The sequence below is a fragment of the Branchiostoma floridae genome, chromosome 11 (genome assembly GCF_000003815.2).
Source record: "Branchiostoma floridae strain S238N-H82 chromosome 11, Bfl_VNyyK, whole genome shotgun sequence".
Taxonomy (NCBI): domain Eukaryota; kingdom Metazoa; phylum Chordata; class Leptocardii; order Amphioxiformes; family Branchiostomatidae; genus Branchiostoma; species Branchiostoma floridae.
This window is the reverse complement of record NC_049989.1, coordinates 21,688,766-21,693,864: the sequence shown is the minus strand read 5'-3', so window position 1 is coordinate 21,693,864 and position 5,099 is coordinate 21,688,766.

Below are 5,099 nucleotides of genomic sequence, written 5' to 3'. Positions count from 1 at the left end.
AAACCCTGCCACACACCTGTAGTTTCACATACGATTGAGAACTAAAAAAAAAGAGACCATATCATCCCGAGTTCTAAAATAAAAACATACGTTTGTCCTAAACTGCTAATTACAAGAAATTACGAAACAGGTTCTTGCACACCTAAAGAAAGAGGAACCAAGAAACGCCCTAGCTCTTTCTGGAAATGTTTTTCTGATGATGTTTTATTTTTCCCTATGCATCTGTGTGGTCAATTACTTGATTACGCAAAGAATTTTCAGCCGCACCAAGCATCACCAGACAATGAACAGGTGCAAAGTGCAGATGTAAACCGTTAAAAGTAGGTACTCTCTTTAGAAGCAGGCCACCCCAGGGCTACTTACTGTCACGCCGAAAGCTGCACAGGTTGCTCTGGTCTAGTATACGCTCTGCCATAGCCCCCTCCCCCCCTTCTCGACCCCAACCGCCCCACTACATGCGCACAGAGAGTACCGAACTTTTTCAAAATAGTAAAAAAAATGTTTAAAACTCACCTGCTCAGACAAATGTCTGTGAGAAGAGCTGACCCGCAGTGGTGGCGGCGCGGAGGGGCGTCCGTCTCTCGTCTGGAACACCCGTCAATCTGGGACCAGCTCACAAGACTGCAACCTGCGTTTCCTTGTTCCGCTCTGTCTGAAATGTATACCGCCCACGTCACCTTCTGTGGGAAGTGTGAATGTCACCATTGTCCATCATAAAGGTAAGAAGGAAGTCTGGACTTAAAAGGACAGTCACGACACGCAGGTGCCAGGTAAGGCCTATAGTATAGGTCACATTTCCAAACCGGGGCCCGGCCGGGATGTTTAAAGAAACGAAAAATTAAATGTTTACTTAGAAATATACACAAATTATGACCATGAATCTTATGTTGACATTTTGTGTATTTTGATGTCTTTTATATTATTCTTTCCACTCCCGAAAGCTGCCCGGTCGGACCCCGGTTTGGAAGTGTGACCTAATCCTAAGGAAAGGTGTGTCTCTTGATGACGGTTGTCACGTATATTTAGTAATTCACCTGTTTATTTTTTAAATCTACGAAAATTCCATCCGAAAATAAAGCGTGTTTCACTGGTTATTATGCTACGGAATATCATCAAAACACTTTTCTACAATTCCATCAGAAAACAGAGCGCCTGTTCACTGTAATCGTTTTTTTCCTGCAGTGCTGGAAAAAAGCAGGTATTGATTCTGGTAGGGATCTTTGTGATTCCGGAGCGATATCTTTAGAACCTCTGGATGGATTGCGATTTCCTTTGCTATGGGGATGGAATGTGTGAGCCATTGTGCTATAGCGCGCATTAGAAGTTTGCTGCTGTTTTTGGTTCGTTTCAAAAAAATAGTTACACCCCTTTTTGACTTTTAGTTAGTAGAGTGGTCCTAGTTGATAGCAAGTCAGCTGGGTGCAATTAGCTATGATAAGCGGATGTGCGGGGTGAATCACTATATACACATAAGGGATATGTCCCAGCAGAACATGTAAAAGGTGAAGCTGATGGCTGCACAGATCAACAACTAGAAAGAGTAACTGTGACCATCTCTGTCACCTCTGTATGGAATTAACAATTATATACACATTAGCGATATGTGCCACGTGTAGGTGTAACAATAGGAAATAAAAATGAAATGGTGAGGTCACTAAAAAGGTGTAGTTTTGGATCTCACCATTTACCATCAAACCATATCAACCCCACAACACAGTACACACCATCACAACACAAGATATTTCATGCAGGTTTTCAGAGTTTTCAGACTCTTGTTACTTTTGTGATGTTGAACTCGACCGAATCGGAGTGTAGCTGGCGTTCGAAAGTCGATGTCTTTCACATATGATTGAGAACTAAAAGACCTTATCATCCTGAGCCCGAACATAGATACATGTGCCTTTGCCCTAAAGTCATCAAAAGCACACACACACACACACACACACACACACACACACACACACGCGCGCGCGCGCGCGCGCGCAAACATGCACACACAGAGACACACACACACTGACGCACACACACACACACACACACAGACTGACACACGTTATTGAAATTTATTTGAAAGATAAACCAATATACTGTCTATGAAAGGCTTGCTTGTAAAGACTGGGTTCTTGTTTTGTTGCTACGCAATTATCCTTTAAAGTGGGCCAATTTTCATACTTGATAATGTGTCATTTAGTAACATCTTTGCACAATCATAACTTCCGAACCAAACGTGTTCTGTAATTGAAATGTACATGGAATATAAACCAACATATTGTCCATCAAACGCATGCTTGCACATTTCAGGTTCCTGTACTCTAGCAGAGGATATACATGTCTGAAGTAGGTTGTATTCAACACTTCTTCACAAATTTTGGTGTCGAAAACAGTTACTGTAAATTGAATACACATGTCACCGTCTATGTTTCTTTATAGAAACAATATAACAATGCGCAAACGCATTATGGCCATGAAGAAAAAACAACATTTGTAGGGATTCTACACAAAGTCATACTCATCTTCAATGTCACTGATCAGGGATGATCCAGTGGCATAAACAAATGCCTCACTGATACCGTAAGGCTTTTACGTTTGCCGCGGGATTAGTTCTGCATGGGAGGGTGTGTCAGATGCATCCACTCAGAACTTCCAAACATGCAAAAAATCATTGAATTTGTCAACTATGGCTTTTGGATCAGATACCTCAAGTTCCCCGTCAGTAACTTTAAGAGTATTAGTTGCTTTTTTCTGATCAGAATCTCATTGATTAGTTTCCAGGTTTTACTCGTGGATGCTGCTTTAAATTGTTCTTGGCAATATTTCCTTTTGTCAGATTGTTGTATTTGTTTCTGTACTATTGAATACGACACGTTACCGTTGAAGTAACGCTGTGTAGAGTAGAGTAGAGTAGAGTAGAGTAGAGTAGAGTAGAGTAGAGTAGAGTAGAGTAGAGTAGAGTAGAGTAGAGTAGAGTAGAGTAGAGTAGAGTAGAGTAGAGTAGAGTAGAGTAGAGTAGAGTCGAGTCGAGTCGAGTCGAGTCTTCGGTTGGGTAGGAGTCTCGCTCCAGTTTAAACCGCTCTTCTTACTCTTCGGTCAGCATACAGTCATAGTTGGTTTGTGTGGTTTGTCTAAGACTCTATAGTTGAACATAATGGGATGGTCTTCCATGGCCCTGTCAAGTCTTGATTTAAAACTATTGACTGTTGGTGCTGTAACCACTTGCAGTGCGTTCCACCACGGCACCACTCTGTTGCGAAAAAAATTATGTCTTCTGGTGGTGTTTGATATTGGCCTTGTTAAGTGTAGGCTGTGACCTCTCGTTCTCCCATCCCTCTTAGCTTAGTTTCCGGTATGCATGGCACGGTGTCGTATATAGCCCGTGTGTGTATTTGTATGTGTTGATAAGCCTCTAAGTCTCCTGTGCAACAGGGTGGGGAGTTTCAGGGTTCTAAGCTTGTTACCCTTTAGAAGAACACGTACCGAGAAGGAAATGGGGGCTCTCTGAAAACCGGTCTAAAACGCCTTACGCTCCATTACTTCGACCCGAGCTGTAATTTAAACTTGTTAATTTACAACCAAAAAGAAAACTACATTCTTCGTAACATCACAGAACCCACACATTATATAGAAAAGGTAAGATCCTTCGTCTTCCACTGTCTCGGAAGTTGAACCTAACAAGTTACAATTAGAACTTAGCTTTTAGACTAGAGTAGACATATTCTTTACTGTTTTTAACAATTTTTTTGTCCCCTTTCGGGCAGGAATTTGCAATAAACTAATAATTGATGGCTGGTTTGTTAATTTAGTGTAATTCTTATGTCCACCGGGTAGTTTACTGGCTGTTTTCTTCGTATTTTTTTAAAACTCTCACTTTAATTTAACTTAAGTTTAAGTGGACACAGAAGTCTGCGACAAATAGACGCCGAAACCTATTCGTGAAATTACTGAGAGACTAAGAAAGGTAGATTAAAGAATCAGCTTCAAAGAGGACCGCTCAGGCTCAGGGCGACTGTCACGTAAAATCTGCGCCGGTGACATCTTATCTGGGACTGCCAGTCTACGAATGCCTCACCCCCAAGTACTGTACTGTATAAAAGAACTGCAAATAAAGCTTTCAAAAGTTAGAAAGTTTCTACAACCCACCTTCTTCAGTTGTCTGTGGGAAGAGCTGAACCGGCGGCGCGGAAGGGACGGCCGTCTCTCGTCTGGAACACCGGTCGGTCTGCGGCCCGCTCACAGTCACAAGACTGGCACCTGCGTTTCCTTGTTCCGCTTTCCTCGTTTCTCAACAAAGAACTCCGTCAGAAAACGTGGCAATAACTATTTAGTATTTACACGGTTGCTATGCCACTAAAGATCACAAGCTTCTCAAGTTAAAGGTCCGAAACCAAACCCCCAAATAGGGGTGCGGGTACATTGGGCAGTCCCCCTTACGTCATCTACACAGGAGGCAGTGAACGCACACAAACATAAAACACACACCAGTGTAGATACTTCCTCTTTTATATGATTCCTTTATTGTACATCAAGGACAAAAAATGGTCCAAAAATGGCAGGTATGGTTGACTAATAGCCTGATCCTGTAACAATACACACCAGTCCGTCACTACGCCAGCATGTCCATGTCTGTACTGATTGCTTTTAGAACACTTTTTACTTCTCACCGTCCGGCTCACGTCACTACTGTAGCTACACGTACCACAGGTGCACAAAACTCAAATCTTCACCATGGTTACCACAACAAAAATTATTATTGGCTTTAACAAGCAGATTTCTCGGTAACTTAAAAATATGTGCTATGTAAAATACTCTCGTACATATAGTAGTCGGATTCCTTCTTCTGCTGTAGGTTAAGTCCCACACTTCTGTACTACATCGTCTCAGACTAACAGCAACATGGGGTTAACCCTCTTCCTACCAAGGTACCCATTCTGGCACCGAATGTGTGCTATTCCAGGGTATGGTAGTAGGAAGAGGGTTAAAGTAAAGCTGGTACCTGGAATAACAAGTACACAACATCTGCATTAGAATGATCCGTCTTAAGCTCGTTAGACGCTGGGAAGAAATCTTACATCTTAAGCCTTACAACACATCTTCTTACAAGA